This window comes from Pezoporus flaviventris, unplaced genomic scaffold (assembly GCF_033815535.1).
Source record: "Pezoporus flaviventris isolate CSIRO_AGI_PZ_B2104156 unplaced genomic scaffold, CSIRO_AGI_Pfla_v1 ptg000082l, whole genome shotgun sequence".
NCBI lineage: Eukaryota > Metazoa > Chordata > Aves > Psittaciformes > Psittacidae > Pezoporus > Pezoporus flaviventris.
The window spans coordinates 3,374,589-3,397,500 of NW_026892630.1; the positions used below are offsets into that span (position 1 = coordinate 3,374,589).

Here is a 22,912-nt window from a genome sequence, read left to right on the forward strand (position 1 = left end):
ACCTGCTTCCTTCTTGGAGTGGCCAGTGTGCTGTGAAAAATCTGCTTTCACATCCTGTAGCATCATGCAGGGACTGCTCTCTCCTAAACATGCCAGTCACAGGAATGGAGTGGTGATCATGCAGTGGAGGTCTCTGTGCATCTGGACATCTAATACAAACAAGTATTTCATATTTTGCCTGAACAAGATTTCCAGGCAAAGCCACAGAGAACAAGGCCTGTAGTTCTGTTTTCACCTGTCTATGCTTCCAGAAGGTCTGGAAGAGGGCACAGCAAAGGCTCTGCAGAAACTCTTCAGAAGCCCCTTTAAAACTCCTGCAGAACGGTATTAATAAGCCTTAATGTAATGGTGGATCAACCCCTGTGCTCTGTGCTTCAAGAAGCAGAAAATCTTAAATAGCCTGGTATTGTATCTTCAAGTCTTCCTTTCTAAAGATTAAACCAAATACAATCTGGGGAAGCTCTATGTTTAAAATAGTGTATTTTTCTTTAATGAGAAAACTAGATCTTAACTTTCAGCCCAATAAAAAATTATTATAATCTTTGTGGATATTTTAAATGTAGCAAGCAACAATTCACAGACTTGTAGCTGTAGTCACCTTTGCATACACTGCACACTAAGGGAAGAGCAGACAATGAAATAAGAGCTGTGTTATGATGTGTTTCCAGAAGTGAAATATCTTGGGCAAATAACTGATTTTCTCCTATGTTAACAGTGGATATCCAAAAAGATGTAACAGCTAAAAATATGCTTAAAATGCATATACTGAAAATCTTTTTATTGCTCACTGGTTTGCAAGATAAATCCAGACGTTAGTGCCATCACTACTCTCTTCTCCCAGGTTTGGGGCTGGGAGGATAAGAGAAGATGGATTGAGCCAGGGGACTCTTCAAATGATCACAGTTAAGCAGAATGGTTTCTTCTTTATATCCTTCACTTGAACTCTGTTATTGCACAGGGGGCATCTGGAGAGTAGGATATGCGTTGTTCAACTATACCAGTAAAAACTTATTTATCTTCAATGAAATATCTGATGTCATCTGTTTTTGCAAACAAGCCTTCTAGCTCTTCTCTACCACTTTTTGTCAACTATCCAGATACTGGGCTATTTGCAAAAGAGATGTTGTACGAATCATGCACTTGTATTTTTATCCCTTAAGCCTTTTGCTTTCTATCCTGTCAAAAACTTCTTTTTCACAGCTTTTCCTCCCATGTAAGGGAAATATCTTCACCATTTCCAGCAACCGTGATGTCTTTCGCTGAAGTTTTGGGACAGTGAGCAGCAGTGGGAGGCACTCTTTCACACGGGCCTTTAATTCCTTTGAACACTTCCATCTCCTTCTCGAGGGAGCCAAGAAATGGATATGTTTAGTTCAGGGTATGTGCTTCATAGTTCCCACTGCAGCACAGCAAGGCCTGATTTATCAAATTTCTAATGTCACATGGTTTCCCAAAGCACAAGGGCCTATCCAGGTCTTGCTTCTTTTTCCCACAAAGTCAAACTTTTCAAGAATACATCTGTAAAAGCCAGGATATTTCTGGCAAATAGCATATGGGCCCAAAGCCTGACAATTCAGTATAAGTACAATTAAAAAACTCTAATTAGGTAATTTCAAAGGAAAAGGGGAAAAAAGGCAAGCAACCCAAACTGAAAGCTTTTAGCTTTTTTTTTTATACCCACAAAAACATGTTTTCATCATACGGCTCTTACAGGTTGTGAATGTTAATTGGCCAACGACAATAAAGTGCTCTGAAATCCTGATATGGCATTGAAGTTACCACAGAAGACTTGCCACTGATTCCCTAAATACAGTTCATAGAGATAACAACATTAAAATAAATGGGCATAGATTCTGGAATGAAAATACACACAGCATTTTCAACCACCTTAAAAAAATGAAAAAGCAGAAATATCCCTCTTAAACAATTTTTGCTGTACATAAAACTCACTGCAACTTCCAGCACTGAAGAGGTGATTTTCTTCCTCTATACCTTCTGTGTCTTTAAGGTATCAGTGATGGTGGCTGTAGCAGGAAATGTAAAAGAGCTGATGCTCTGCTTGGGAAGGGAGCACAGTAGCACGGTGGGCACTCATGCTCAAAGCAGGACTGACATTATATGTCCCCATCCCAAATAACAGTTCTATATTCAATTCCATCCACTGGAGATGTCAGCAAGGGAAACAAGGTTATGTGGCAGCAGCTACCAGATTTTACCTATCTATATAAACACATTTAAACGTGGGAAATAAAGTTAGGGGAATGACCTTGAGGTATGGACTTTTAGACTTGTAACCCTCACAGAACTTCAACTTGAATGCTGCAAGTGGGAAAAAAAACAGAGCATAATACCAATACACCTACCATAAATATCCATTGGAAAGAATTAAACGTGTTATGCACTTTAATACAGTCCCCGCCTGTGAACTGGGATGGCTTTTGTAGTTTGTGTGCTGCCTCATAGAGCAGACAAGCTTCTTAATAACTGGATGTTAGGAGAATTGAAGCAAAACTTTTATCTTTACTATAAAATCTCTCTTTTCAAGCACTAAGCTCCCTATGAAACCAGCATAACAATGCTCCTATTAGGTAAGCAAGGGACAGAGTGGATGCAAATCCCCCTGGAATTAACGTGCCTGCTCCTGAGTCAGCGCTGGGCCTCCCAGCATCGACCTTGCCAATCAGCATGTCTGGTTTTTCCCATTTCCCAATGGCACAGGCCTCATCTTCTCTCTGAAGAAATCAAGCCCAGTATGTGGCACCTCTCCAAATTAGCACCACAAACCAGGGTGGGTTTCAGAGTCTAATTAGAATTACTAGAAAGTCCATTTTTCAGTAATTTCCACAGTACTTAAACAAAGCAAATTAAAGAGTGTGGCTCTATGAAGTATATGGTTAGTTTGTAACATCAGAGAGTAAGATGAACGCACCTACCACTGGCTCCATGCCAGTTTTGGTTAGCAGAATTAGGGTATGAACTTGGGATCTTTCGTGAATAGATGCTAATACACCGGTGAAAGGTCATCAAAGCAGTCTGACTGCGCTATCCTGTAGAGATACTGAAGTCTCTCATGCCTCCACTATCTTTTGTCCCCCTCCGGTTTACCTAATGGATGATCCTAACAATTCACATTGGCAGGCCTTTGTAGTGTAATGAACACTATGTGGTCTGATGAATGCAACCACTGCACAGAAAACGTCAGTTCTTTCATTAAGAAAACCTTCCCAAGTTCATTGTATTGAACCAGCGCTCTAGCTATTAGGCTGATACATGACACAGTCAATTCCAGTTACACTTTAAGTGACTATTCATGTTCAGTGAATTCAATTTTTAAAGCTAATTTATATATGTTTAGATATTTACATGAATGCACATTTCTTCCAACTTGTATGCCTTTTTCTGAGCTTTCTGTTATTGTAGTAGAGGGAAGAGGGGGAGAGGGAGGGAATCTTATTTCCCAACAGATCCTGAAAATGCATAGCTGATGGAAAAGACACTGAAAACCGAATCAGCAGCTTTCTGAGAATATACTGGCATAGAACTCTGAATTACTTGTAGGTAGAATAAATTGCAGTGTATGCATTTATTAATGTTAAATCAAATATCTGCATGAATTTCTTTTTAAAATGACTACTGTTATTCACATTTATTTCTGAGGACCCATTTTCTGATATTAGCCAATACATTTCTTCCTGGTATGTAGTACTACAATTAGAGGCATGTAAACTTTTAAAGCAGGTAATTGAAAAAGTTAAGCTATTGCTGCTACTGAACAGAATGCACCAGTTTTTTCGTTAGGAAAACCTTCCCAAGTACACCGTATTGAACCAGGACTCCAGCTATTAAGCTGTGCGATGACACAGTCAATGCCTGCTACAGTATCAATTGCATTTAAGTGTCTTTTTGTTATTATCAGCTTTTCTGTACTTTTTTCCAACTGACTTTGTTTATTGATAATTATTAGAAGACCACCGGTTCATATTTTCATTATACATATCCTGTACAGCCCACAGGAGTAACAGCATTTCTGTACAGAACATGCTGAAGTCTTTGAAGCTTTTACAGTGTGCATAGATCTTTAGAAATAAAAAATAAATAAGGTCTTTTATTGCACCATTTGGATATCGAGCGACAGAAATTCAGCTTTTTATCCACATATTAAAAATGAACAGGCTTTTTGCTTCTTTTGAAATACATTTCAAGAATGTCTTAATTAATGTGGATTTGTTTTAAATAGATTATAAGCTATCAAGTCTACTTTTCTACAATGAAAAAAAAGAAATATATATATATCTATATATATATATCTTGACTTTGCCAGGCTTAACATGTTTGTGGACTAAAACTCTACTCTTTAGGAAATAAAAGTACCTTTCTTGATATTGCATTTCATAAGAGAAATTGCAATTATGGGATGCAGGGACTTTGTGGTTTGACATACTTTGCAAGCAGAGAAGGGGGATGCCCTTCAAAGTTAGAGGGTAATCATTATTGACCTTGTGCATTCAAGACAGCATAGCAGGTTTCTATATAAAGAAACTAACAGAGAGGTCATTGAAAGCACTAGTGAAGAGACATGAAAAAGAAGATAGGACAGAATACAGCGTCAGTTAAGCAGGTTGAAAATTTAACTATAAACAGATTTGAGAAATGAAGAGAAAACAAAAGAACATTTTCTTTGTAAGTGTCCTGAAAATTTATGGTTCTGCATTAAATGTTCACTGTCGGTTAAGTGGCTTTTGAAATGTAATTATTAACTTTCAGATTTTCTGCAAAGTTTTTTTCTCTTCTTTCCCTACACACAGCAGGAAGCACTCCTTTTTTTGAACAAAGGGGCATGTGCTTAGGGCTGGCACTCAGCAGGAAGGAATTTGGGTTCTGGTCTTCCCTTCTTTATTCATTCACAGAGTGTCTGTAAATCTCTCTTTGTTTCAATTTACCTGTCTGCAAAATAGGTACAATAAAAGCCCCAGACATCTCCCCAGGGTTATATGACACTTAGTTTGGCACTTCAAAAAGCACACTTTGTAGAACATTTTGAAATCATGGAATGAAAAGCATTATGTAATGAAAAATAAATTACTTTAGTATGATGAGGTTGTTCCGAAAATGTTCCATTAAAATGCTCTGGTTAGGAATATTAAACCACCAGGGATACACAATGAATACCTTTAATACGCCTTTTTCTTTCAAACAAAAATTTAAAATAAGCTGTAACACAGGAAAGGTTCTATTCATGTGTACTTTCTGCTCCTATTTAATTCAATCCCAGCTACTATTATACAGTTTTCACATATTATCTTCTTTCTCCTATAGATAAAGAATTACAAAATTGAAAGGGAAACAGAAATAAAAAGACTGGGGTCTTACATTTTTACTTTGATAAACAAAGATGCAAACCTGCTGACCTTTCTGTGACTCGTGCTATTTCTGTTCAACCTACAGTCTCACAACGGCTGTTTAAATTTGGCCTCATTAGGTAAACCCCTCCTTTCTATTGGGTCTTTCGTCTCAAGAACACCAGCCTACCATGCAGCTAGGAAACTGCAGTCCCAATACACTGAAAACCTCCACCAGAAGAGTCAATCATTCTTATTAATAGGTGCCCACAGCATCCTAGAAACAATCCACTTGCATGACTGTCCTGCCCCTTAAACCTCACCTCCCCTTAAACCTCCCTCCCCTATCAGCCCCATAGCATATAGTTTCCCAAAATATGCTTCATTTTCAAGAGACAGATTTATTACAGCCTTGTTATCACATTCATACTCTTCCTGAAAAGATAAAAATAAGAAAGACCTTACAAGAAGATGCTGCAGCAATAGCTAAATCATAAATGTTTGATAAGGAATGGTTAAATCCAGACAAATAACTGTTCAATCCTACTTTGTATTAGGCAGATAAAGTCATACAGGAAATCAATGTGATCTATTGAAATGAAAAAAAAGTCCAGCTTCGGGACTATACAGTATTATAGAATATGTGACATTATAAATGGGCTGCTTCCATAAGTATTATACAATGAGAAGTTGCATAGTTTTTATTTATTTTTGTGTTTATGAATGTAAAAGCAGAATGTGAAAGTCACAATTTGTCAACAGGGCAAATGTGGGCAGCAGTGAAGTAGGTGAGTATTTACAATCTTTTTATTTTCCCACTCTTGAAGGGAATACATAATGCTCTCTAGGGATAAAAAGATCTTCAGTCACTCACTAGCCCAGGGCTCCTGTCCACAGGCTGACAGATGTGCTAAAATTATAAGAGAAGTGTTGTGATGTTGACTCCTAAAGCAGCCATCATTAAGGCTGAAATTAGTATCCCCTCCCAGCCATTCAAATGTTAAAAAGTTCTGACACGAGGCGTAATTGGACAACTTTACCTAGTGGGGATAACATTCCATTTTATCCTACTGACTTCTTTCTGCCTTTTTCATCCCTGCTCCAATTTAAATGAAGCAAAACAACTTTTTATACATCTTTCACTTGCACAAAACAAAACAAAAATCTGCTTATGCAGAAAGACATCTCAAAAGCAGACATATGAGTTCACAACTACATATACAAGTAGTATTGTTTAAGGCTATACTATTTCAGCTGACAATAGTATTTTAAATAAGATGCAGTTAAAAAAAAAGACTGAAGGGATATACAAACAGATGTCCTAATATGTATTAGCATCTGCTGAAAGAAATTGCATTTGAAAATGTAAAATACACTTTTCTGGCTATAAGTACTAATTAGTTACATGCAGTGTTAAGATACTTTAATCTTCTGAAATAAAAGTTTCTTGTGTATTTGTGGAATAAAAATTTCACTGGTATTTATGTGTACTTGGATATATCTCCAGCAAGTACACCAGTTGCTATAAATGGCAGCAAGTGTTAAAAGATATAAGCAATCTACACAATTAGATTTTGGGTCATTTAGATCACTGTGAACTAAAAACCATGTTAATGTGCTATACACACTGCCACTTCCTCAAATATTGCTGAGTTTGACACATTAACTAATGGACCATCACCTGATAAATACTGGATGTGTGCGGCCAAATAAAGTCTTAAGTTGTCTCTAATGAGTCAGGCCAAGATTTTGACAATGACACAAAACCAGCAGTGCTGTTGTACTGCTGCACTATTCTTGTGCTGTGCATCTAAAGAAAAAGGAAGCATATGATTTAACACAGTTTTCTGATAGACCTTCCTTCTTTATAGATGGGAAAAAACTTAAAATGTAGCTCAAAGTTCCACATTGCAATGTACAATACGAGAAAGCTAACCAGGGTTTTAAAATCAAATAAAATTCAATGTTTGTGAATGCTTAACACTTTGCTGTTGAGTCAGATTCAATTTATAGAGGTTGATGAACATACCTCTTTCTGGCATGAACAAAGCAAATGTTAATGCTGTGGCTCTCTCATAGTCCTACACTGTATGTCGAGTCACCAGCATCAAAAACCTCATCAAGCCCTGCACTTCATTCATCAGCTACATTGGGCACATTGCTCAGTGGGCTCCTGCCCAGGGCTAATGTGCACCTTGACCAAACTATGCTGGCCTCATGCAGGCAGCAAACACACCTAAACTTCTGTTTCACTATCTTACAGGGCTTCCTCTCTGTATGTCACTCACATGTCAGGCTACTGAAGACTTACAGGGCTAACACACAAATCTAGCTTTAATTAAAGACAGGAAACAACATGTACAACTAAGTTCTGCTTTGGCACTGCTTTTGGCACTGGGGTAGTGAGTGCTGAACTGATTGAGAATGTTGACAATTAATGATTCATTCTCAAGGCAGTCGATGGTCCTTCCTGTCCTACATCAGCTCCCTTTGTTTTCAACCTCATTGGCAAAATGGTTTCCAACACCAAACTGTTAGCTGACCCAGCCAGAATACTCTCTTCCAAACTGCTTTCTCCCACTTTCAAGGACACTAAGCACTAGTAGATGGGGAGCATTAACACAGCCTGCACACATGCTGTGCAAAGAACAGCAACAAGATTCCTGAATCCTGGTTTTGAAGATATTCTCGCCTGTTTTTTTCATCTTGTAATTATTTTTTTTTGACTTGTACTTGCCAAGGATGTGGTTGGTCACCTCCAGTTCTGTAACCTCCTTCAGTGTTACCCATCAGGCTTCCGGACTTGCCATAACTTCCACTTCACCAGAATTTATTTTTCATCTGTGCTCAGATTTCTATTCTCAATCTGTTTCTGTCTGGTTCATTGCCAATTCCTTCTTTTAACTGTAAGACTTTTATCCTACACACCCACAAGAAGGGCCCAACCCACAAATATCTCACCCCTTTTCTCTCTGCTCCTGCACTCATTATGCTGAGATCTTTGAAAGAAAACTTTTCCACAACAAATTCATCCTTTCTTCCTCTAATACTATAGTCTGTCTACAGAGAAATCTTCAGTTTAATCCAGTTATCCTGATTCACTATCCACATGTCAATGCTCACCCTAGATCAACTTTAAGATAGCAGTTTTCATTCCTAAATTTTCAAACAAGAATTTTTATGCTTTCTTTTATTCTGGTTACAGATATGCCCACAAGCATTTGCAATATTATCTCATTATCTTTTTTCATAATCCACATTAAAATTCTCCTTTTCTTTGGTATCTAATCTTTTCTTTGGCATCAAAAAAATAATCATGCCTAAAACAGGGCCTACCATATTGATTAATATTATCTCATTATATGCTTGTTCTTTTTATCTATCTCTATCCCTGACTTTTGATTAACACTTAAATTTTAAGCAATAGGGACTTGGAACAATCTTTTTGGTATATTTTGCATATTTATTAATATGGCTGGTCCTCATCTGTGACTAACAATCCAGGCACTGCACTAACGATAATTATCAACATCTTGTTGTTCTTCTTTGTTGATATATAAGCATGTAAACTGGATTTTGTTTTCTGGGTAGGACTGCCAGGGACGACTGTTGGCAGCTCTGCTTGAAGAAGAAACTCAGGCGCTTTTAGTAATCTTTTTCAAATGAAGGGCTGCAGTGTTTTCTGTTTTTAATGGAAATAATGGATGGGAAAAATTTCAGGGTAACCATTAGTAAAAATGGTTTAGAAAGTACCAATTAGAATGATTTTGTGTTATGTTCAGATAAGCAGCATACACATACTTTTTTTTTTTTTTGCATAAGCATATTGTAAGAAAATGAAAGTAAAATTAATTGCAAATTCTGCTTGTATATGTATTTGCAAGGACACACAAGCAAAATACACCAAAGCGACAGTCAGTCTCCATGTAAGAGCAAGAACATGAAACGCTAACTCTCATGGAGAAATCCACCAGACATGAGAAAGTTCAAAAGCCAGAGAACCCTATTTAATAATGGAAACACCATCACTCTTCTCCAAAATCTTCAAGAGTTGGAGGCATTTAACTATGAAATCCAATGTCAACACTTGGGTTAAATTCTAAGACATTGCCATGCACTAGTTCTATTATTAGGGAATGAAAGGCGAACAGAACATGCAAGCACATTACCAAGACTGTATTAGCTGTATCTTTATTTGGAATAGGAATTATTTTAAGGACATCTGAAGTTCTGTTTTTCTTGCACAAAATCTGGGGTGTGAACCTGAAAAATTAGCAAAAGGGCAGAAAAGCTTGAAAACAAGCTGATTATGGCAGTACTATCAAGAAGAGAGTGAAAATGCAAATGAAATAGACATTTTCTAAATATAGTTTAATTTATAAATAAGACTTCACATCACAGATTTGTTTATCCTCATTTGGTGATAATTGTTCACAGCAGAATATATCAGAAAATTCTATAATAGGATCCACAGCCAGGAAATGTTAAATAATTAATCACCCTCCCAGCCACTTGCATTTCTGTTGATATAAATGACCGTATAATTCCAAACCCAATTATCACTACTTAGCCATTCCATTTTGTAGTTAAAATCCCACAAAATTAAAGTGCATCAATTGTTAATGGTAATAGACCAGACAAGGGATTAAAGATTATTTTAATGTTTATTTCCTGTTAGGAGTTTTTTTTTTGGCAGGAAGCACTATAGACAAAAGGCTACATTAAGATGAGATTCATAGAATGTATTTAAATCTACTAACTTTTAAAAGCCTTATGGTATAATTACTTGTTTAATCTACTTGTTCCCTGAAGATACCAATGGGGGTTTATCAAGCCAACTTCTGTATGTCTGCTTCATAGAAATCAGAATATTCTCTCTAACTCTGCAAAAAGCAGTCATGCTTACCATACAGTCAATTCTAACAAGAAACTTGAGAAAGGAATGGACTATACTAAAATAAAAGGGGAAACAGATTACCATCAGGGCTTCTTTGGATGTGAGGGTTCAGAGCTCTGGGGAGGGGCTTTTACAGTTTAATAGCTCAATAGGCAGCAAGATTAGGCTGAATTTTAGGCACTTTAAAAGATTATTCATCTGCATAAAGTTACAGACATGCATCCGTATCTTAGGTCTTTTATGATGAAACCATCAGATTTGGAGCTGGCAATAACTGTGCCAGTTATTTTAGGCTTACAGTCATATTACCCTACACAACCTCATTTGTTTGATTCTACTCTCTTTTCTGTATAAGCAGAAATCTGTGTATGTACTAAATATAAAAGCCAAGTGGGAAATATTTGTGTTCCTGTGTATATGCATTCCCTTCGCTGCCCATTCAGCACTACTAGCCAATTCTCAAAGACCTCCAGACAACTTACAGCATGAGAACATTATAGTACTTTATGTCCACTTTTTTTCTTTTCCTACAGGAAATTCTTACTCTGGATATAACCAATGAAATAACACACTAAATTGTGGTACAAATAGCATGGTACATAATCACTTCATATTGTATCAACATCAGATATTGTCTCTCTGTTTCAAATATTTTGTTAGGAGCACGTTCACTGCGTGGCTGAAGTCACTTCCCATTCTTTCTCCTCTCTCTCCTTCTTACCGAAGAGAAAGACAGCTGTGACAGGTCTGTGGCAATAACACTTCAGTGCTGTGATATGAACAGGTTTACAGCCTAAGAGATTGCTCGGGAGGGCAGTGAAGAAGTTCCAATCTAAAACCAGGATCGCATGGCAGTGCTACCACTAATTTGTGAACAGTGAGTTTATTAAATGCCCAGTGTTGTTAATAACTCAAATGTCATCAGATGCAGGTATTGAGAAAGAAGTTTCTAACTCAGACATACTAAATAGCTGTTCATCCCTGAGTCCCAGTCGTTACAGGATATTACATTGATAGATAATGCATGTTTAGCATAAAGGAGTCCTGCATAATTAAAATAATTGCTATGTAAGGTGCTTTCCCCTTGTTTTCTCTGGAACGCACACACACACAACCCCCACCCCAAAAAAAGAGAAAAAAATGAAAAAATAAAGGAAAACTCACAACAAAGTTCAGAGCCCATATCTCTTCCAAGATTTGTGAGAGCAAGTAGACATGGTACAGAAACCCATTCCATAACCTCTCACCAACATAAAATTTATTGTGAATAAGGCCCTAAACCCAGTATGCACAGCTCTGATTTAAACCTCTGAAACCCAGCCTCCCAAGAACACTTTCATTCTAATAAATACCTCCCTGTGACATGATATGCTAATTATGTGGGTCCTAGGGGGAGCTTAAACAACCTATCCATGAGTAAGCTCCACCACAGCACCCTCTTGAGTGGCCAGGACAGGATCTGGCCTAAAGTATGTATCCTTACTTACGAAGCTTAAGATGTTATTTAAGTTAAAGACATCCCAGCTTCTCTTCTGCAAGCACTGCCACTGTGGCAAAGAGCAAAGCAGGTTTGGGTTTTGAGACTGAAAATTTCTATGCAATTTTCTATGGTGTCCAAGACTTCATCAGAGAAGGATTAATCTAACTCATGGAAATGAGACTTCCGTCAAAGCTCTAATGTTCTGTATCTTTTATTTTTAAATTGTGGCATTAATAATGGTCTCGGCAGCAAGTGGAGAAAATGTGTGAAGTATTTGCCCTCTTTATAGATTTCCTGTTTCTGCAGTTTCACTTGAAAAATGGCAATGCCCAACCATCTGAAGTTTTCAGTTTATTTAACTCCAAGCAAAAGACAATTAAACAACTCACAGTGGATGGTCATGAGACTATAATTGCTCACCAGTGCTACTTGTTTCAGCCATCGCGATGAGCAGCAGTGTTTTAGCTTTACTAACCTAGCAAGCCTGCCTGAGGTTACTGACTAGGGCAATGGCTGCATGCCAAGATAAAAATATTTCGTGAGCAATAAAAATTTTCACAGCATTCTTGAGGTGCTGAATTAGCACAGAGTAAAATGAAGAGAAGTCCATGCAGGACAAGCATCAAGAAGTACAGACTGACCAAAACAAGTTTTCTCATTTGAGAGATGTCCAGTGCAGGTGTGCTTACTCTCATAAAGACACTCTCAGAGTTAGCCCTATTTTGGTATTTGTAGACAAGTGACTTGCAGATATGACAACACAGACCAATACCTGCTCTATCATTAGTGATACTATAGGCTATAGGCTCAAATAAAAAAAAACAACTTGGATCACACCCAAAATATTTAAGTTCTGGGTTTAGCACACTCTCAGGACTACCTGTTATCCACATCAAAGACAAAATGCACATCAACATCATTCTCTGTAATGGCAATGCAAGCAAATTCATATTAATGGTTGCTTAATAGTAATCATGGTAGAAGCTTAGCATTAAGTTGTGGAATATTAATTTTCCAGAACATAAAAGCATAAATGAATTCTACATCTTTATGCAAAGCCAACACAAATCAATTGCCTAAATCCAATTTAATTCGGGATTCTTGGTATACCAACAGAGAGACAGAACTCTAGAGGATCAACAACATGAACAGGAAAGCTATATTTCTAAGACCACGTGTTTTAGTCCACTGATTCTTTTGGTTCTTTTTGGTATGCAAGGAAATATTAGGGTTTTTTCATGAATGCAAAAACAGAACACAAAACATATGCAAAGTGGTAATATAATGCCTGGACAACAGAGCTTAAGAATGAAAGGATAATTAAATACATTAAAAGGGAGGGAATAAAACCATTTAATATGATTATGACATTCTAATCTTACTAACATCTGTATTGGAGAGCAAATTAAGTTCTCGTTTTCAGTTTAATAAAATTGTTTTAATGGACTTTTTTATTTTTGACAATATAAATAAATAATTCTATATAACCATTTCCAATGTGCTACACTGTGAAATGTGACTCTCTGAAAGGCCAGAGCAGACTTCTCAATGTATTGTCTCTCGCTGACCTCCAGATCAAGTTTGCTTAGTGTCTGACTAAACAAATGTTCTTTGGTTTTGTTTTTGGTTTTCTAAATAACTGCTAGCTCTACAAATTCATTATGGAACTAGAATAAAATCCAATCCATTCTTCCATGTCTATGTTGGCTTAGCATCACCAAAGGAAATAAAAAGCCTTTTAGTTACTAAGGTGACCGGTTACAATAATGGTTCCAAAAGAGGACTAAGATACAGTAAGACAAAAGCTGCCAGGTTTATGTGGTAATCCTTCTGCCTAGAAGTGTCTACTGAGAGACAACATGCAGGAAAGAGCAGGAAGTAACATCGTTTATTCAGCAAGAATACTATGGGGCATAAGTGCTGAATAAAGGCACACACATCCCTCCTGCTTAATTTTCCACTGAGCTAAAATATACCTGTGAATATTAAATACTTATTCAATGCTTCTTGCTTTTCCTCCTTCTTATATGCATTTACTTGATTTTTTTAATAAACATTTAGAATTTACTTTTGCTGAATAAATAAATTAAAAGATGAGGAATCTTTAAACAGACAAAAGGCTCTGGGAGTTTTGCTACTGCCAAAGGAGAGATTGCTGCTTATGGATCTAATGAGACAAGTACCAACGTGGAAATCTGGCAGAATTCCTGTATTTTAGAATTATGGGATATATGGTTTCCTTCTAGTGCTTACAGCTTTTTGTTACATAGTTGGTTCTGCTGGGTTTTTTTTGCAGTTGGTTTTCTCCTGTTGCCATCCTTCACTTAAACTATTAGGAGTTCATTGGGAATAACCAGCTGGCATCTTCTCCACCTTTTTTGCCAAAGTCAGGGAAGTTTTCAAATATAGCAGGTTTTCAAGCACATAAACATCATAAAGCAAACTAATTCCTGGCCATAATCCTATTCAAACTGTGAAGTCAATTCACCTGACTAAGTTCAACCCGGTGTACTCAGTGAAGCAGGTAGCAAAATTTTCTTTAATACTGGAAGACTTTATTATATAATTCTTTCACCCAGGATTCCAGGGAATGTTAAGATGTTAACTGTCTGACAGAGTTCAGATCAGTGCCAAGTAGTTTATTATAGCGCAGGTTTTATTCCCTGATTTCAGGGGACACGGACTTCTGATGAAAAAGGCGGAATAATTCTTGCCTCAGTGTGTAAAATCAAGATCAATTTAGTAACCCACTCCTCTAATACTGTATGTGCAAAGAAATAATTTAGACTCCTAGTTAATTTGAGTATTGAACTGAAATTCTGCAGCTGCTTTCTGCCAGTCCTGAAAACAGAAATTAATTTCAATGACCAAGTCTAATGGAGTGCTGCTCTGTCAGGTAATTAGTCATCGTATTTTGCTACTCAGGGTCTATCACTGCACTAATCTATACATAAACCCTGGTATTCCCCTAGTCACTCACAATCTAAAGAGCTGTTTAACTACCTATTTCTTCCATTCAATCCTACCCCAGATATCAGCTGCAAAATGAGCATTCTTTCATGTTTAGCTTGCTTCCTACTATTTACTGCCAGCAGAATTAATGCAACTGATTTACATTTTCTTTTTTCTGTTTGATCAAGTCTGCTGTTGATTAAATAGAGCTTAAGGGAAAAAATTATACTCCTGCAGCTTTCCTACTTGACTTGCCAGTTTATTAATGAAAGAAGCAAGGATATTGATGGCCCAGAAACTACAAGTGCAGCAATTAAAGGGTATGTCCTTCCAAGCTTCTAATTAAAAAAGAGTTCTTTTGTATTAAAAGATATAGCTTAGTGTCATATTTATATCTAATTCTCACTTCTGCTGTTTTGCTTTTTTTCTTTGTTTATTCTTTTTAAACAGGAATCTACTGGGAAAACTTAGATCAGGAAGAATAAAGAAACTTTCCCTGACAACCATTTCTGGAAGCTTTGTTCCCAAACAGCAGTCTTAATGATAAAACAACAAAACCAACCCTGCCCCCCTCAAATCCTTACAACAAAATAGCCGCTGATGAATACCACTCTGAAGGCAATGCTGTGTTATTTTTTCCTTGTGTACTTTAGCAGAGTTTTTCCAGTATCAGACTCAAGAAAACTGACGATTTTTTATACAAGTCCTTTTGGATATACAAAGGTAACTAGACCTTTCCCTCCTAATACTATCTTACTTAGTATTTAAATTCCAGATTCACTTTTTTGATGTTAGACATTTATATGAACAATTTCATAGAGTTTATTTTGGCTTCTTATCGAGTTTGATTTTTTCAGTTCCTCCTCAGAAACACCTGAAGCCACAATATTGCAAATATTACATTACTCTGCTCAATCAGTCCCTTTGCACATTAATGGCATACCTTCAACATACAAACAGACAAATAAATGACTCCTCTTTCTCTCTAGGACTTAGGTTTTGTAGTGTGCAATTCATATGAACATGTGCAGAAGAGGTCTAACATGCTCTGGCTAAATCATACTTTGCATGCATGCACAGACTGACTTTACAGCACCTCTGGAGTTAAGTGCAATGAACTCATCTGGCATATCCATCAACCTGCCTTCCCCATCACCAAAGCATCCTGCGCTCAACTCAAAGTACACCTCCATCAGCACACCAGGTACCTCTCCCACATTTCTGCACAGCGACATGCTCCTCTCGTTTAGAAATCCCTGGGAAATTATATTAAAAATTGGTATCATACAAAAGTTATAATCTAGCATCCCATACAAGTAATGGCAGGTATCTAACACATTTAAAACATGCTAATGTTCAAGAGAGGAAGAGAAGTAAAAATGCTTTCTGCCTCCTGGCCTCTGTCCCTCACAGCCAAGAACGGTGAGAAACTGCTGCCACCAGATTAGGTAGGCAATCTTGTGCATTATCGGATTCCCAGTTGGAAGAGATAGCTGTGTAGTTAAGGACAGAAAGCTTTTCTTAAAAAGAGGTACTAAAGAGAATCAGAAAATTTCCCAGAGCTCCCAGCGGAACAAAACAGCAGTAAACAAGAGTGATTCTTCCTTAGGGCTAGCAGGGTTAGCAACGCTGCTCTCAGCGAAGAATGTGTCATCCACAGTATCACTGTCCGCATTTCTCCTTGAGCCATCCCAGACGGGCCTCTTTCTGTTTGCCTATTAACCTAAAAACCCTGTGGAGGAGGGGGGTGGAGTTATTCTAAGGGACCTTTTGTGATATAAATTACTCAATCACTTCCAGTTTTAAGGTGACTTCATAAAAATGGTGACCCTCACAAGTACCACTTGAAAGACACAGAAGCTTTAATATTTTTCAGTGGAATCAGAAGAGCTCTTATCTCTCCTCTGACCCTTTTTCCCCTCCAGCCTTACACTCTTGGCACCATTGAAAAGTCAGAACCATTAAGTTGGTGTCAAGTAGCTGTGCTATTCATATTCTATTATAGTCAAAGACAATTAACAGTGCCATTCAGAAAAGCCAGGTACTGTATTACACAATTGGAAAATTGATCTTATCTGAGGCTCAAAAATCAGCAACGTTAAGATCTCAACTCACAGGCAAAAAAGAAGAAAAGAGAAAAAAAAGGGGGAAAGTACAGCCTTAACTCAGGGCCACATAGCAAACAGCCACATGCAAGGCTCAGAAACAACTTGAAGAAGTGGCCTAATCTCTGTATGAGTATAAGCTCTGATTTTTATCATCAAGCTAGAAAGAAGAGTACAAATTCAACTGAATGCTTGATGATCACCTTCAAAGTTGTTATTGCAGGCAAATGCAACATCTTAGCATTGCTGACACATCACAAAAGCTCTGTGTGTGTCAATTCCAAGCTCTTTGCAGTACACTCCCCCAGGCAAGCGCCCCTGCACCTACAATATAATCTTCATTTCTAGTACTCACACTGAACATTTATTTTCATCAATGTTCTTCCTAGAAATGAGCACCGACATTTCATTCTTCTAATGAATTACAGAGTGGATCCAAAGAGAGAGGACCAACAAATAAGTCTCTACTTTGGAAAGTGAGACTGTTTTCCTACTGAAAATGAATCTCAGCATTAACTACAACATGGTACAATAGCTGATTACAGTTTAGTCTATCTGCTTGAAATCGCAGGGGCAATTTTAGGTAGCAGAACTCAATTAGCTAACGTGAATTTAACTAAAGCACCTGAGCTAAAACCCTTTCACACAAATGATGCATTGTAGAATCAGGAACAGCTCCAGTCCACCATTACCCATCGGATTTTTATACCTTATCTCAGAGGGCACTGCACCTCCATGCCATGTGCCCAAGGACACTGCCTTTTAGCAGAATCTAAACTGAGAGCAAATCTTACTGAATCAGCAAACCATTATGCCATTCATGCTCCCTAATTGAGTTTACAGTATGACCCGACTAGTTCATACCCTGGAGTAGATTGCATGATCTGTAGAGGCACTACTTCAGTTCAAGCATGTAACTGAAATGCTTTGAAATTAGATGGGGAAAAAAACAACCTAAACCTCAACCAAACCCAAAACCAGCAAGTGTTCTTCCACTTGCTAAAAACTCAATGATTGCACAGTCTGATGGAAAGAAGGTGCCAGTACATGCAGTACTAGTTCAGATTGCTGTTTTCCAGGCCAGGACTAGTGAAGTTCCTGGACATCTCTAAGATGTCCTGAGCCTCTGTGATGAACGCAGGTGTCTGGTTTTCCCCTCTCTTCACTCCAGGTACCAGTACTAAACACTGGAGAGTAAGACCTTACACACATTACTCTGGAGAGCCATGTTCATATCCATTCACGTGGAAAAAGTGATAGTCACAAAGCCACCTTTGGTGCACCTGGAAAAGAACAGATTGTATTCTACCAGATGTTTCACCTGAAGCCAAGTTTTCCTGGGGAATCAGAAACAGACTGAGCACAGAAATTATCTTTGTTCATCATTGTACTTTCCAGAATACAATAAGAAATCATCAGCTACCTTCAGTTCTCTGAGAAAAAACTCTCAGATTGTTGCCTTAATGAAAAACATGGAAAAGGCACAAAGCCACTATAGCTGTACTTAAAAATCAATACTCCCTATTGGTCTTATAATTTGTGTACCAAATATCTGCTTTAAAATGTGTACAAGCCTCAAAATAAAACCTAGGGAGTTTATAGCCCAGACTTTTAAATGTTTTCTATAGTTTCAATATTTGCAAAACCATGTGAAATATTATACAGGATTCTGTGTTTGGCAGCAAGATTCTATGCTATTTTTTATTTCTTTTATTGAGAGGTGGAATAAAATTCCCAAACGGCTCCAGTGCAATTAAAATTACTTTTATTCATACAGTTACCTCTACGTCCACCATAAGCATTCCACAGTACTAATCCTTTTAGGCCCCGATCCAGCAAAGCACTTTACTGTGTCTTATTCTTAAAATTACAAGGCTCCCCACTGATTTCAATACAGTTATATTAGGGATGAACTTGGCCTACTATAGCAAAAATAATGTTAAAAATACAGTTAAAAACACAAGCAAGGAAATTGAAAGCCTAAGAGACTTCAATATTTCTCTGTTTTAAAATAAGGCATTACTAGTGTGCATTTGAGTACAGTCCAATAGTGGGTTATTTTTATACAGTTAGGCCAATTCAGGTAAGGAGCCTCTTTGTATTAGAGACTCACTGATTTCAGATCTAGATGTTTTCAATAAGCTTCTTACACCCAAATGTTACAAGGACAGGGACATAAAAATGTTAATTACATAAATAAATTTGTAAGTATTGATAAATGCCCAAAATTAAATAAACCCACTTCAGTCTAAGAGGCTTTGCAGCTAATACAGTTGTAAAACAATAAGAAAACCATCATAATTTGCATTTTTATAGCTACATTCATCAACAGCTCAAATATTTATCACAAACACCAACCCATTACAGGTAGGAACTGCATGATGGTACAGGTCTGCCTTGACTATAAAGAGACGAACCATGGCTGTCCATGGCTGGACACTTGGCTACAACAAAAGCTTCTGAACCAGATTTGAATAATCATTGTCTTTGGCTCCTTCTTTCTACCTTGTTTTTGCTGGACCAAGAATTTATATGAGCATGCAATGAACTGGATCAGGAAACTAATCTGGCTGAAATATAAACCATTGAAAAGTGCTGACTTTAATGAAGAGGGCAGCTCAGGGAAGCAGAAGCCTGACACCGCTTAAGATAGCATTGCCCCAAAATAAATGCACATGATATTGCATATTCTGGGGCTTGGAGAAGCAGCCAGAAGTAGAATCATGGACTTCACCAAGTTATCCACCCAAGCCATAGGGGTATATTGAGATGAGAGCCCCATAATGGATGGGGGACATTTCTTGAGTGGCTTCACAGCACAGCTTGTGATTGCCATGGAGAGACAAGGATGGTTAAATACCCCAAGCAAGATAGCTCTACATGAGTGCTTTCCAGTGACTTCCCAATTGTCTCTCCAGCCTTCCTAATTGCATCTCAACGATGTTTTTTAAGTGTGTGCTTTACCACCATTTAAAGCAGTGCACATGAGAAAGACTGAATACATTAGGTAAATGAATTCCTATGGACATTGTGAAGTGAATAATGCCCTCCTATTTGGTTTATCCTGAACTGCAATAAATGTGGGGGTTTTATCAGTCAAGGTGCTTCAGTAACTCAAATGATAGTCATATTACACTTATAAAAGACAACTTTAAGGAAGATCTTACTGCAATAAAAGTGCGGATTTTTTTTCCCTTGGCATCTCAGCTTGCCATAGAAATGAGTGAGTTGCTGAATTTCTGCCAAGTATAGATGGTTCAGCATGCTATTAGATTAGTCTGTTTATACAGAAACAGCCAAAAATAGGAAACACACAGAAGCTATTAAAGATACTGTCCTGTGAGGGAAATATTTGAATGGTTTTGTTACTGCAACTGGGAAATAAGATATGAGTCAGTATTAATGTGATAAAGAAGTTAATGTGTTCTAAAGCAAACAGTTTCTTCAGCTTGTCTCTGAGTTGACAATAAAATAAATGTACAGATAATTATGTAGGGTTGGATAAGCCTGCAAGTAAGGCTATCCAGCTTAAAGCTCAGCACTGCCAGTGGGTTAGAACTGAAATTCTGTTATCAAGTAATGATATGCTAACCCCAGGTAGCCTTGAAAGAAAATGGATGATTCAAAATGCCATGCATCACTGAGCTGGTGGAAGAATGGTCAATAGCGTTTAAGCTATTTCAACAGGTCAAAGAGAATTTCATGGAAAAGTTCCTTTGCCTTGACCATTTTGAAACAAATTTCAAAAAAACTTTTAACTTTTGACATAGTCTAATGAAAAATAAAAACATCTTGGTTATTTTATTTTTAATCAGGGCAGTGGCAATATTTCATAGTGGATTTTACTGGGGTTTTAAAAAGCAAGCCGGCATACAGAAGATGGGCTTGTCCCATGTGTGACATTGACCATTCATTCCGGCCACCCACAATCTCGATGATCTGACCTCCTTCTCCCTCCATCTTCTACATACTAAAAACATCTAAGTAATTCTTAAAGAGCTGCAATGCCTTAAAACTTCTAACATAAATAACCAAAGGAACAGGCTATAGATACATCATATCTATCTCTATCTATCTATCTATCTATCTATCTATCTATCTATCTATCTATCTATCTATCTAAAAATAAAAGGCATACATTCTTTCTCTGCAGTAACCCACTTCTACAAACCCAAAGACCACATACACCGTTCCTTAAGGGCCAACGCATTTGACCAGTGAGGAAGAACAAGTCCAAAGCTAAATGACTCTCCCACTGAGAAACGCCCCTCTGTGGTATCTTCTTTTTTTATGGTGAGAGTGCCGTCGGCCAAGCCAAGCATCTTCCCTGATGTTAGCTGACTTATTAGGACACGAGAAGAGAAGCAACATCTTAAAGTGCACATGGAAACTTATACAAGTCAATTCAGAATAGAATTTTGCAAGTACACAGAGGCATTTGATTAGCAGGAGCCTCAGAAATTCTATACCAGTGGCTTGTTTCCAGGGGGATTTGAAAACTGGCCTCAAGTCATTCTGCCCATGTTATGTATACACAAAGATTAGGCACAGTATTTGGAAAAGGAAGCAGCTGCAGAAATTCAGTAAAGGTACCACAAATAAATGCGTTTACATTGAAGAGACAAAAATCTGCAGGTGGTATAATGATATTCACAGCAAAATTTAAGAACATTGCAATAACTAGCAGCCAGATCTTGGAATTGGGCTTTTCCCTGGAACACCTCTATTCCAAACCAAGTCAAGCTGTTACACTGACAGCTCTAAAACCTGTTAGTGATTTTGAGGCCTTAGCTGAAATTTATCTCTGGGAAAAGTATATCTTTCCATTAAATGCCTCAGAAACCAGGCTTGTTTAGTATTACTTGAGCCTAATTCCTTACTTCAGGCAATAGGAAACATGACTTACATGTCCCCTGACACCAATCAGATAAGGACAATAATGTTGCCTTTATGCAAAGGACCCACCAAAGTTGAGGGGATGCACAGCATTTTCCTTCCTCATCCTGTTTCCTTTGTGCATATGCAGTCCATTTCTAGAATGGAAATCTCTTTAGCTGGAGAATAAATTTGCAACATCTTTTCAGTATCTGTGGCAATTTAATCCCAACCTGAACAGTTTAGATCATATATTGCAGTTTTCTATATACATATTGCTACATGTGTTTAAAGCATATAGTGCTAGTGTTTAGATAGAACACTGGAGTCTCTATAAATAAACAAATTCAATTTATTACTTGTTTGTGATTGTGCACTAAGCATCTGTATTTTTAAAACGGCATAAGCTAACAGCAGTTACTGTGAAATGAAACAACAGACACAGGAAACATAATGTGCCTTAAAGATGCATACGAGGTTTAAAAATAGAGAACTTCCTTTTTCAGTAAATGGGCAAAGTAACAGAAAAAAGAGAGCAATATGTTTGTGCTTAGAAATGAAAGAAGAAAAAGGAGCTAAGTGTGTTTTACTGGCCACATGTCTCAAACCAAATGGATGCCTTTTAAACAAAAGCACCTCTCTTGCTTCATTTCATTTTCAAAATGTAATGTCTGAGCAAGACAACAGAAAAAGTTTAATCCCTAAAACATGAATGCTGAAAACAAATGCATTAGAAAATACCAAGCCAAAGCTATGCTGGTGACATAAATGTGAAAAATGGAATTGAAATAAACTGTGCCAGAAATCTATTTCTAAAAATATGTCTTTACAGTAGTGATATTTATAAATTTGACATACTCTAAAATTTAGCTCACTAAAGATTATTTCTATGCAAATATGCATTTCTCAAACCCCATAAGCGTGCGAAAAATCCAAAACACATTTCTTGAAAATCAATTTCTGTGGAGTACAAATGTATCAACTTAGAGGCAGCATGCTGATAAATATTAAAAAGGTCTACATTGTGCAAAATGAAAACTTGTAACAGGACACAGTAGTACCGTGCACTATGTAGAGGTTCAGAGAGAACATGAAACAGCCCCACGGTTTCAAAAGGACTCTGTGGTCTGACATTAGTCATTTGGGTTCTGATAAAGGATGTTGTAGAAGGTGCTGCCCACATTATGCAAATCACTAACCACTTAATTTCCTTCCCAAGTGGTGAAGCTCAAGCGTTTTCCCTGAACATACAGTGCTCATTTTC

At 37.4% G+C, this 22,912-nt stretch overlaps 1 protein-coding gene and 1 long non-coding RNA gene across 2 annotated transcripts in view; both read right to left on the reverse strand.

The window, feature by feature from the left end:
- WWOX (WW domain containing oxidoreductase) overlaps positions 1–22,912 on the reverse strand; it is a 499,554-nt gene that overhangs the window by 273,264 nt on the left and 203,378 nt on the right. The window lies entirely within an intron of this gene.
- Positions 764–22,912, reverse strand: part of LOC133280386 (uncharacterized) — a 120,806-nt gene continuing 98,657 nt past the window's right edge. Inside the window, exon 2 of the long non-coding RNA XR_009747148.1 lies at positions 764–1,338. This is a non-coding gene — a long non-coding RNA (uncharacterized LOC133280386). The remainder of the gene's footprint in view (positions 1,339–22,912) is intronic.